Source organism: Lactuca sativa, chromosome 4 (assembly GCF_002870075.4).
Source record: "Lactuca sativa cultivar Salinas chromosome 4, Lsat_Salinas_v11, whole genome shotgun sequence".
NCBI lineage: Eukaryota > Viridiplantae > Streptophyta > Magnoliopsida > Asterales > Asteraceae > Lactuca > Lactuca sativa.
This window is the reverse complement of record NC_056626.2, coordinates 89,500,617-89,513,890: the sequence shown is the minus strand read 5'-3', so window position 1 is coordinate 89,513,890 and position 13,274 is coordinate 89,500,617.

Sequence of the window (13,274 nt, the reverse complement as noted above, 5' to 3'; positions counted from 1 at the left end):
TCTCTACATCAAGACATGGTTTGCTTTTGCAATCAATCTTTTCATACTCAGTACACTCTTTGAAGTTGTCATACCTTGAAGGAGATTATCTCACATACTTAACTACATTTCTAATCTTAGTACTTGTAGTAAATTGCTCATCTAATCCATCTCTCACCACAAGGTTGATGATCTGGGAACAACATCTCAAATGCAAATATTTTCCATATAATATAGACTGAGGTCCCTTTAACATAGATCTTTAATATTTAATTGCTCCATCGTAAGATGAAGCATTATCAACGGTTATAGTAAAAACCTGATCTATGCTCCATTCTTGTAGGCAACAATAAACATACTTTCCTATCGTCACACCCTTATGATTGGGTATTTGACAAAAAATTTAAATTCTTTTGTTCAACGTCCAATTGCCATCAACCCAATGAGTTGTAAGAACATGTAGTTAAAATTTTGGACCGATGTCCATGTGTTGGTGGTAAGAGAAACAGCTTGCTTTTTAAGAAGTGTTTTAAGCTTCTTTTGCTCTTCTTCATATATTGATAAACAACCATTTGCAACGGTCCACCTAGATGGAATTTTGAACAAGGGATTAATTTCCGAAAGAAACTACCTAAACCATTCATTATCAACTATACTGAATGGCCTATTATCTTTAATACACATTCTCGCTAGGAATTTCCTAGCCTTTTCTTGGTTGAAGTGATCGGAAGCCAAAGTACCGCCTGACTCCCCCTTTGTTGTAGGCTTGAAGTTTAATGTAGATTGTTTCTTCATTCCTTCTTTCTTGTAAAGTGGAGACCGTTTACATATATTCCTCAAATGATATGACATAACACTCGTACAATTCTATTTTGAACCACTAGCCATTATTATTGGACAATGGTCACATTTAACTTTACCATTATAACCCTTAACTTTCTTAAAATGATCCCACACGAAGGATCACTTTGACCGATGTAACATCCCAAGTTCAGGAGTGCAAGTTCAGGGTTCAAAGTGAAAATGTGAATGGTCAACTCGGCGAGTCCATGGGTGGACTCGACGAGTAGGGTCGCAATTCTGGTCGCGTGTTGAGTGGCCAACTCGGCGAGTCGATGGTCGGACTCAGCGAGTTGGTGTTGTGTGGAGAAAACCCTAATTCCAGGGATTGAGCCCTATATAAAGAACATAATACCCTCTCCCTAACCTCTTTTCTCTCCCTTAAAGTCCAGAAACCCTAATATTCGTGTGTGAGAGAATTAGAGAGCATTTGGATCTTGAAGGAGTGTTTGTTGAAGAAATCTTTGAAGATTAAGAGGCTTGGAGCAAGGGGATTTGCAAGGTTTTGGCTTATTCTTCTGTTGGAGTCTTCTTTGGAGGTAAGAATTCGTTGCTTGAGCTGTTATCCATCTAGATCTATCATTTGTGGGATTTTTGGGAGTATATCTAGTGTTATCTTGAGTTTGGAGGTTGGATCTGAGGTTGCTACCTCAGATCTAGTGAAGTGATGATCCAAAAGAGCATAAAGTCCCTGTTCAAGAGCTGTTGATGAAGCCTTTTAGTCCCAAACCCTAGCCCTAGAGTGTATTATGCTTAGATCTCCTTGGATTCACGTAAAGTTTTCCACTTTACGTAATGGATGGCTTGTATAAGAGTAGATCTATGGATTTGAGACCCTGCATGGCTTAGAAAGCCTCTGTATGGGTTAAGAGCTAGTGGTACTCAACGAGTCACTTGGGTCCACTCGGCGAGTTGCATGAAGATAGGCAACAACTCGACGAGTTGGAAGAACAACTCAGCGAGTTGGTTGAAGATAGCCTTGGACTCGGCGAGTCTGTTCTTGGACTCGGCGAGTCTGGTCGTGAGGTCCTAACCTTTTCTGGTTAAGCTGTGAATCGGTGAGTCAAGGGACGACTCAATGAGTTGAGTTCGGTTAGACTCAGAAATGTGGGACTCGGCGAGTCACGGGGTGACTCGGCGAGTTCAGTCATGTTATGGGAGTTTCAAAGCATGGGGACTCGACGAGTCTGCGGGTTGACTCGGCGAGTGGGGTCAGCCAGGAGTTGACTAGTTGACTTCCTGGGGTATTTTGGTAATTATGGGTATTTATTGAGTTCAGTCTTTTGGTATTGATCAGTGGTGGAGTTCGTGTTGGAGGTTGGAGCAGCGTGATCTTATCCTTTTCAGTCAGCAGTTGCGAGGTGAGTTATCCTCACTATATCAACAGGATCTAAGGCACCAAGACCGGCCCTTTATTGGATTGTAATCCGGGTATTGTTGTTATGTTATTGCTTTGCTATGTTTGCATCCTGGTAGTTAGGATGGTATATGTTAGAGACGTGGTTAAGGTCAGTATCCTGGTATATAGGATGATGCTATGCTAGTGACCGGTTAGGTCGATATCCTTGTAAGGATGAGGTTATGTTATGTGATCTGCTAGATCGGTTTGATTGGATGTGGATTGTTATATGATTATATGTTTATGTGCACATGGTTGTTGGACTGGGCTTGGGTTGAGGCGGGTCTTGCTTTGTGTTGTAGGCCAACATACCCAGGGCAGACCGGTTACCCCGAAGGCCCAGCGAGCGGTCCGGATAGGCTGTAGGCCCCACGAGGGCAGACCAGACGTGCCGAGGCTCGAAGAGAGGACCAGTCATACTATAGACTCGGAGAGTGGACCAGGTGGATTGAAGGCCCGGTGCGGGCGGACCAATCACACTGTAGACTCGATGTATATGGCTAGACTCGGAGGGTGGACCAGGTGGACTGTAGGCCGGTGCGGCGGACCAGTCACACAGTAGACCCAAAGTGCATGGCTGTTTTGTATCTGTTATGTGATATGGTTATGTTTGTATGGCATTGGTATTTTGGGGGTACCTCACTAAGCTTTCGGGCTTACAGTTGTGGTTTAAATGTTTTAGGTACTTCAAGAGACTATGGCAAGGCAAATGCATGATCGTACCGCTCCTTGGGTTTTATGCGTTTATGATGTCGTTTCTGGGAAATACTCTGATAATAAATATATTGAAAACCTTTTTGTATTAATTTTATGAAATTGGGTTGTTTTTTAAAAGTTTAAGTTGGTTGGAATTTTTAGAGCATTACAAGTTGGTATCAGAGCTTTGGTTTGAGTGAATTGGAGGAACATTCGTGTGAATCTAGTCTCAAATCAAGGAGAGTTTTCAAAAGAGAATTTAAAAAGGGTTTTCAAAAATAAGTAAAGGAGGACGCAGAGGTATGATCAGTCGGATCCAGTAAGTAACCCCAAAATACCATACAAGTTATTTATTTATGAGATATGATAGAACAACATGCTAGTACTAGGCTAGGGATTTTCAGGAATTGCATGATTAAGTTGCCTGATTTATGATGCCTGCTAGCCTAGGGTTTCTTTATGTATGAGATTTCCAGTGTTACTCTAGGAGTGAGGGTTGAGTGTTTGTTATGTCTGATCTTCACTAGGGTGTTGTGGTGATACTTGATATAAATATGGGTAGGTGTGGACGGTAGTATGGGCCCATACTACTGAAAGCACATGACCCATACGCGTATCAAGGAAGTCACAATCCCTAGGGCTGGGCTGAGAGTCGGTCCTCGGGTTAATGAGAAGCGTCTGATGCTTTGTGGTAATTTTGGTATGGTGGTTACGAGGCATGCTGGGAGTGGATCCGAGTCAGGATCGGGAGCAGGAGGAGGCGGTCAGGGTAGGTCAGCACCACCCGAGGTTATCAGTCAGATGAGCACAGACGAGTTGGATGCTTGGATTCTTGAGATCCTGCATGATGAGGTTGCTGCTATGTTCCGGGCTGAGTTGCCAAAATTGTTTGGGTCAATCAAGACCGCCATGATCGAGTATTTTGATGAGCGCTATGCAGCTCTTATAGAGACGGCTGCTGCGGCAGCTACAACGGTTGTAGCAGCGGTAGGGGGAGGAGCCGGTAGAGGTTTTCAGTATCGGGACTTCGATAATACGAAGCCCCCTACCTTCGATGGAGTTCAGGACCCGATTGTTGCTATGAGATGGTTGTCAGACGTGGATGGGTGTTTCTTCACGTGTTCATTCCCTGCTGATCAGAGGGTGAGGTGTGCTCTGAACCTTTTGAGACTCGGGGCGAAGGATTGGTGGAGGTTGACCACGGGATCGTATTCTGATGCACAGCGAGCTGCGGTTTCTTGGGATCAGTTCAGGGAGATGTTCAGTACTCACTATGTTCCGCGAGTTGAGAGCGAGAGATTGGCTCAGGAGTTCCTAGAGCTGAAGCAGGATTCAGATTCAGTGACGGAGATCACCAGGATGTTCACAGAGAGGGTGATGTTTTGCCCGGAGTTTGCTTCAGAGCAGGCTCAGATGTCCCGATATCTGAGTATGCTCAAGAGGGATATCAGGCAGTTTATGCCTACACAGAGGTGCGAGACCTTGCTGGAGTTACAGGAGGCCGCTCGGCGCGTGAGTTGGAGATTGAATTACAGTTTAGGGAGCAGAGGCAGGCCCCAGCACAGTTGCAGTCAACGCCAAAACGGTCCAAGACCTTTGATTCAAGGTTGGGAGATCAGAGCAGCCGCACTTGTGGGAAGTGCGGGAAGGGTCACATTGGAGTTTGTAGGTCCAGTGGTGCATGCCGCAAGTGCAGAAACGAGGGGAATTATGCGAGGGATTGTCGGCAGACAAACCCGGTTCAGGAATTGAGGATTTGCTATCATTGCCATCAGGTTGTACACTTGAGGTTCAACTGTCCATAGCTTGCTGCAGGACCAGTGCAGGCTCCAGCACCGGCCACTTTGAGGATTACGGGTGGAGGTCAGGGTGGAGCGAAGCCCCCGAGGGCTCAGGGTCGTGCTTTTCAGCTTACAGCAGTGGAGGTCAGGGCAGTGCCGGATGCAGCTGCGGGTATGTTTCCTTCTTGATATTTTTGTTATCTTGTGATTATTATTGAGTATTGTATATCTGCTAGTCTCGTTGTGTGATTTTGGTATTGTATTCGTTTGTTCCTTGAGGGTTATGGTTTGGTTAAGGGTTTTGGTATTGGGAGTTTCGTTGGTTATCATCCATGGGGATTATTAGTGGGAAGTCAGGCTTTTGGCCTGAATGTCGGGTAGCATCTGCAGTCTGTGGAGTGGTTAGCTGAAGGTCGGGCTTCTTTCGAGTCTGAGATGATCAATGTTGATATGTGATTTGGTGAAGGTTGCTCGTTCCAGTGGGAATCAGTTCGCGTGTAAGGGAATGTGTTGTGAAGGGTTGTTAAGGGAGGTCGGTTATGGCGACCGGTGGTGGATAGTCAGTGCTCTTAGTGGGGAGAATTGGAAAATTCTCAGGAGGATCGATAAGCGTTAGAGTTCGATTAGCTGTTTGGGATCCAACAATGTTCAGTCAGCCAAGAGTGTGGGCTGGTATGAGTAAGTGACAGATCGATGGGGCGGAGTACAGACCAAGGATTTCGGATAGGGTGATTGGTGGTTGTAAGGCCTAGGATCAGGCCGAGATCTGAGTATACGGAATGGAGTTAGAGTTCGGAACCCCTAGAGGGCTAGAACAGTATGTATGGGCGGAATTCCCAGGAGGAATCGTTCGACATGATGCATGATAGTTTGAACGGTCCAGACAGGCTGAAGGCCCAGAGAGATGGTCCAGACATGCTAAAGGTTCTGAGAACGGTCCAGACAGGCTGAAGGCCCAGGAGGGCGGTCCAGACATGCTGAAGGTTCCGAGAGTGGTCCATATAGGCTGAAGGCCTGGAGGGGCAGTCCAGCCATGTTGAAGACTCTGTACATGTTAGTAGATCGGTATGAGGAGAATGAGGAAATGCGTCGCCAAGGAATGGTGATTGATATGGTTTGGCCTGTTGATCTAGTTAGTGGAAAGCAGTGCATGGACCCGAGAGTCCATGCAAGCGGATTCAGAGCATGTGCGATGCATGGAGTAGCAGTTACTCTACAAGGAATAGTGTAGAGTGGAGTGTGTACACCGTGGCACTTGTTGTAGTGACAAAGCGGCCAAGTAGATTTCCTTGGATAAGGAAAGGGAAAGGTATGTAGCTCTGAGAGGGAGTATAAGTTCACGGAAGTGAAAACAGTAGCGCGGCGGTATGATTGAGGTGTTCCAATTATGGTTTTGAGCAGAGTGTTTGCGTCGGTGGTATGGAGCACATCCGGGTTGGATGTCTGCTGAGGTCACGGAAGGAATTCCGAGGGTGTAGAGCCAAAGAGGCTCGGAAGGGATGCAAGGATGGAGCCTTGGATTCCCAGTATGGTTGTGATCAGGAGGTTATGTATGTAGCGGTAATTCATCATGGGGATGTCTAGAGGTATTGTCAGTGTGTCGGGTATTCCAGCCCGAGGATGTTGGATCAGGTTCAGCATGTGGGCGTGATTGCAGAGGAGAGCTCAGGAGAGTTCCTCAGGAGCTGAAGGATGGGTCATCCTGTCAGCACGAAAAAAAAAAAAGAGTTGGATTCGGATTGAAAGCGGGGTGAGTCCCAGAAGTGAATTTGATAGAAGTTATGCTAGTCAAGGAAAGGGATAGCAGTTTGGTACCGGGTCAGGACCCGAAGGTCTGGGGTGATGTCTAGCTGTGTAAGGGTCAAGCGATCGTTGTGATTTGGGGCGAGTGAAGTATCATGGAATGGTACTCGGTTGATAAGTATGGTTATCAGAGGATGATGCGGTGGTCAGGACACCGCAGGGGAAGAGTTAGATTTTGGGTTTCGGTGGTTGTGTTTTGAGGGACCGATTTGTTTACGCTTTGTTTAAAAATCAGAGTTACATTTTAAATGAAAGTGTTGCAGAATTTGTCCCAAAACAAAAATATGATAAGGATTTATCAAAAGCATTTCCATAGAAATGTATTTCATTAAAAGACTCGGGATGTCATGTTCGTACAGATCAAAAGCATAAACAATACAATATAAGCCTTACTACATTATTTCATATCTACAGGCCTATATCCGTAATCCCTCGTCCAAAACATCCCACCTATGCTCATGCGCCACTACCTGTAATACATAAAACTGAGTGGGTCAGGCTTCGGAGCCTGGTGAGCACATAGGGTTTTCAACCCACAAAGAATAAGTTTATTAATTTCATCAATCAACAATAACCCGATTACCCGTTCCCGTTATCCTCACTTTACGTCCCTAAACACCTATCATAAGGGACCTAGCCTAAGGATCATCATCGGGACGGACACTACTGCTAAGGGGATTCCTCAGCAATAAATGTCCTAAAGGCAACCATGTGGGGGATGGAGTACACCGGTGAACACATCGTTCACAAACACCTACAGGTTGCGAGCCTGCTAGTGTTCCACTGGACTGTCTAGAAGAGTCCGTGGTCGTCATCCATACTCCGCTAGATGACATAAACAACAACATCAACATCTAGGCCTCTCATCATTTTATCACACATCACCTATTACATCTACCCATGTTTTACCCCAACATTTTCGTAGATATAAAATACATATACAGTTTAAATCATTGAAAACATGTATAACAACGTTCATCCAGCATAGATAGCAAGTAATCAGATAATATGCACACATAGCACGTAATTTATAAAATACTTCATATCTATGTGTAAGCTGAAAGTAACTATGCACTCACCTGAAAGGTGGTGACTCAGCACTCGGACAGCGCTTCGATACTCTCAAAACGATATTCCTTCGATAAAACCTAGTACCAACACCACTAGGGTTTAGTCTAACAATAACCGCGATTAATTAATAGTCTAGCTATTATTATTATTATATAAGCGTTAAACGATACTTATATAACCCATAATAATAGCCCAAGTACTTATTATAAGGTCCTAATAACATTACTATATTAAAACGTAAGCTAAACTAAAGATAGGTTAGGCGTAGCTCACTTACAGCGAGTTTTCTCGAAAACCGGGCTTCGCTGGAGCAGCGTTCCCGAGCCGAAAGGCTCTTTTCTCGGGACTCCGGGAGCCTCGGGGCTTCCTTCAGGTGCTAGGGGGTTTACCTAGGCTTTAGGGGGCTTAAGGAGGCTTAGAGAGAGAGTGTAGAGAGAGAAAGAAGTGAGGAAAGGTGTGAGAAATGAGAGAACCCGACACTTCTATTTATAGGGTGAAATCCTGACGGACTCGCCGAGTTGGTTCAATGACTCGCCGAGTCAGTGCCACGTGTCATCATCTGATGGCTTTCCTTGGGGAGAAAGCCTTGGCCCATATTCAGCCACGTCACCCCTTTTGCAGCAGCACTCTGCCAACTTCTAAACCCCGTAACTTTCGCATACGAGCTCCGTTTTCGACGTTCTTTTTTTTTCCATGCGTAGGTAAAATCAAGATCTACAACTTTCATTTAGACTCCGTCGGCTAATTCTTGACCGATCTCAAATTTAACAGTAAGAGGCGTTTAGACTGTTTAATGACCGCGAAGAATTCGTAACTCCTTCATACGAACTCCGTTTTCATCCATCTTTTACCGTTGAGTTCCTATTAATGAGATCTTCAACTCTCATTTAGGTCGCGTAAGCCAAAAACCGCTCGAACAAAAATTCGAGTTTCGGGCCGTGCACTGCTAAGCCGAATCTTAGAAAAATCATAACTTCCACATACGAAGTCAGATTTGGGCGTTCTTTTTATAGACGTTCTTAGTTTAACATATTCTACAACTTTCATTTAGATTGATAAGGCTAAATCTCACTCTATCGTAAATTCACTATTTACGCTTCCCGGTGCCGTGCCGGTTTTGCCGTAAAACTTCGACGGGCCATAACTTCTTCGTTATAACTCGGATTTCGGCGTTCCTTATATGCACGGAAACCTTGAGACATATTCTACAACTTTATGTAGAGATATCGAGCTTATCTCACACTTTAATTTTGATGCTTATTTTTATTATTTATTAATTATACATTTATAATTAAATAATAAACACATAAATACACATAATTCACATAATACTCAAATATTTCATCTTTATTACTTCAAAAAGAGTTACAAGAGTTGACCTAGACTATTACATTGACAAAAATGCTTAGCCCTGAAACCCGGGCGTTACAATTCTCTCCCCCTTAGGATGATTCCGTCCCGGAATCATGCATCAGCAAACATATGTGGATAGCGACTCATCATGTCATCCTCTGTTTCCCAAGTGAGATTCGGCCCATTCGAATGTTTCCATCGGACTAGCACTAAGTCGACCATCCTGCATCGTAACTTCTTAGTCTTACGGTCAACAATTGCCTCGGGCTCTTCGATCAGCCTCTTATTCTCATCCATCCTTAACTCTGAGATTGGAATTATGTCAGGAACATCTCCCGTGAATTTCCTCAAATAACACACATGGAAGGTGTTATGAATACCATTGAGTTCTTCGGGCAATTCCAACTTGTAAGCTTGGTTCCCTATCTTCTGAAGAACTTTGAACGGTCCAATAAACCTTGGACTCAACTTCCCTCGTTTCCCGAATCTTATAAGTCCCTTCCACGGTGAGACTTTAAGCAAAACCGAATCCCCAACTCCGAAGGTTATCGGTCGTCTTTTCTTGTCAGCATAGCTCTTCTGACGATCCTGAGCTGCTAACATTCTTTCCCTAATCACCTTCAACTTCTCAGCAGTCTCATGGACTATCTCGGGGCCCATAAACTGCTTCTCTCCGGCTTCAAGCCAACAAGACAGCGTACGACACTTCTGTCCATACAAGGCTTGGTAAGGTGCCATCTTGATGCTCGAGTGAAAACTGTTGTTGTACGAGAATTCTACCAGAGGTAAGTGCTCGTCCCAATTCCCTTGGAATTCGAGGGTACATGCTCTCAGCATATCTTCCAGTGTCTGAATCGTTCTTTCGCTCTGGCCATCGGTTTGCGGATGGTAAGCAGTACTCAAACATAACTTTGTACCCAACTCCTCTTGTAGACTCCTCCAAAACCTTGACGTGAAACGACTATCACGATCTGATATAATCGTAAGAGGAACACCGTGAAGTCTTACAATTTCCTTCATGTAAGCATTTGCGAGCTTATTCATAGACCACTTCTCGTTGGCTGCTATGAAGTGTGCACTCTTGGTGAAACGATCCACGACTACCCAAATCATGTCGTGACCGTTCTTCGTCCTGGGCAGTTTAGTCACAAAATCCATGGTGATGTCTTCCCATTTACCCATGGGTATAGGTAAAGGTTCTAAACTCCCATACGGTTTCTGATGTTGTGTCTTAACCCTCGCACATGTTACGCACTCGGCCACATACTTCGCAACATCGAGCTTCATCGTCGGCCACCAGTAGTAGGGTTTTAGGTCCCTATACATTTTAGTGCTACCGGGATGAATCGAGTACATGGTCTTGTGTGCTTCTTCCATTAGAAGATCTCTTATTCCTCCCGTCTTAGGTACCCAAATTCGATCTTGGAATACCTTCAGTCCACGACTGTTTGTACCGAACACTAACGTTCTTCCCAAACGTTCTTCCTTTCGGTCATTTTTCTCTAAAGCTTCTTCTTGAGCTTTCCTGATACTTTCCACAATCGCCGAGACGACTTCAATTCTTAACGCTCTTGGCCTTTTCCTTTCAAGTTTGACTTTCCGACTAAGAGCATCAGCAACAATATTTGCTTTACCTGGGTGGTAAAGTATCTCACAGTCGTAGTCCTTGAGAAGTTCTAGCCAGCGTCGTTGCCTCATGTTCAACTCCTTCTGATTAAAGAGATACTGGAGACTCTTATGATCAGTGAAGAGCTTGCACTTCGTGCCGTAGAAGTAATGCCTCCATATCTTTAAGGCAAAAACTACCGCTGCCAACTCCAGATCATGAGTGGGGTAGTTCTTTTCGTGCTCTTTCAATTGTCGAGATGCGTATGCTATCACCTTTTCTCTTTGGGTCAGAACACAACCCAACCCGACTCCAGAAGCATCACTATAAACCGCGAAATCTTCGACTCCATCGGGTAGAGAAAGTATCGGTGCTTCACATAACTTCTTCTTTAGCTTCTCGAATGCCTCATCGTGTTTCTCACTCCACGTATACGTAGCTCCTTTATGAGTCAAAGCTGTTAATGGAGCGGCTATCGAAGAAAAGCCTTGGATAAATCGTCGATAATATCCGGCTAATCCTAGAAAGCTTTGAATCTCCGTGGGACTCTTTGGACGTTCCCACTTCATTACAGCCTCCATCTTTGCGGGGTCAACCATTATTCCCTCCTGGTTAACAACATGACCCAAGAATTGGACTTCCCGTATCCAAAAGTCGCATTTGGAGAACTTTGCAAAAAGCTTCTCCTTCTTCAACACTTCTAATACTTCCCGTAGATTCTTGCCATGCTCCTCTTGGCTTTTCGAGTAGATGAGAATGTCGTCGATGAACACTATCACGGATTTATCGAGGAATGGTTTACAAACCCTGTTCATCAAATCCATGAATGCTGCAGGAGCATTGGTTAGTCCGAACGACATAACCAAGAACTCATAGTGTCCATATCTTGTTCTAAACGCAGTCTTCTCAATATCCTGCTCTCTCACCTTCAGCTGATGATATCCTGACCTAAGATCTATCTTTGAGAAGTAGCTCGAACCTTGCAGCTGATCGAATAGGTCATCAATTCTCGGCAAAGGATACTTGTTCTTCACCGTTGCCTTATTCAGCTCTCGGTAGTCTATACACATTCTCATACTTCCATCCTTCTTTTTCACGAATAACACCGGAGCTCCCCAGGGTGATGAACTAGGTCGAATGAAACCGTTGTCCAACAGCTCCTAAAGTTGCGTCATGAGCTCCTTCATATCCGTCGGTGCTAATCGGTAAGGTGCCTTTGCTATTGGTGTTGTTCCTGGTAACAAGTCTATACGGAACTCCACTTGTCTATCAGGTGGTAATCCGGGAAGATCTTCGGGAAAGACTTTCGGATAATCGCACACAACCGGTATATTCTGCACCTCTTTCTTCTCCTTCTTGGCATCGATTACGAATGCCAAGTATGATGCACATCCCTTTGACAAACATTTCCTGGCTTTCATCAGGGAGATGATTCCAGAATTCACTCTGCGTTTGTCGCTGTACACCATAAATGATTCTTTTCCGGGTGGGTTTACCTTTACTATCTTCTTTCGGCATTGAATCTCAGCATCGTTGGCGCTAAGCCAATCCATACCCAAAACGATGTCGAAACCGTTTAACTCTATGGGTAATAGCTCTTCGTGGAATTCGTTTCCGTTTAGGTCAATGACGATGTTCCTAATATGATTACTAACAGGTACAAATTTGCCACTGGCAACTTCTACAATCAGGGTATTATCTAGTTTTTCTACAGGCAATGCTAATTTCCCACCAAATTTATGCGATACAAAGGAGTAGTTGGCTCCGGAATCAAATAGTATATTTGCAGGCAAACCATTTACAAGAAAGGTACCTGAAGCGACGTCTGCTGCCTCCTTCGCAGCCTCGAGCGTCATCTGGAAGGCTCTTGCCTTCGGCTTCGGTGGTATGTTGGGTCTTCCTGCCTCCTTCTTCTTCGGGCAGTCCTTCAAAATGTGCCCTTCTTCATTGCACCCATAACAGGCCTTCTGGTTGAGGGTGCATTCATTGGCGTAGTGCCCAGGCTTTCCGCATTTGTAACAAGTGACCCCTCCGTCACACTTCCTAGAGTGCTTCTTCTTGCACTTGTCACACCACTTCGCTTCTGATCCTCCTCCCCTCGAACCAGACTTCGAGAATCTACTCTTCTTGTTGGACTTCGAGGATCCATCGAACTTCCGTTTCTCACCAACCTCAGCCCTCTCCAGACCTCTTTCCTTTTTTTGGGTCTCCACGTTCTTAGCTGCTCGAACAGCTGATTTCAGAGTGGTTGCCATCTTGACTGTTGGGCCAAAGTCAGCCGGCAGTCCGTTTGCGAATTTCTCAATTTTGGAAAGTTCGGTTGGCACTAGGTATGGAAACAACTTCATCTTTTCCGTAAATGCAGTAGCATAGTCATCGATGCTCATTCTCCCCTTCTTCAAATTTTGGAACTCATTGTTCAGATCAATCAGGTCTATCTCTAAATAGTACTGCGCCTTCAGTTGTTCCAATAACTCATCCCATGACATTTTCAGAGCTTCTCCCCGTGGCATTGTATCTGCCAATAGCTTCCACCAGCTCAAGACTCCAGTTTTCAATTGTCTCACAGCGAAGACAGTCTTCTGCTTCTCGCTGCAGTCGCAGCTCTCAAACACCATCTCCATCTCGGAGATCCAATCCATAATCTCAACAGGCTTTGGGCTTCCTGAGAGACTTGGTGGTTTCGCACCCAAGAAATTTTTGTACATCCACCCATCCTTGTTGTTTCTCCCTTCTGGGCCATCCT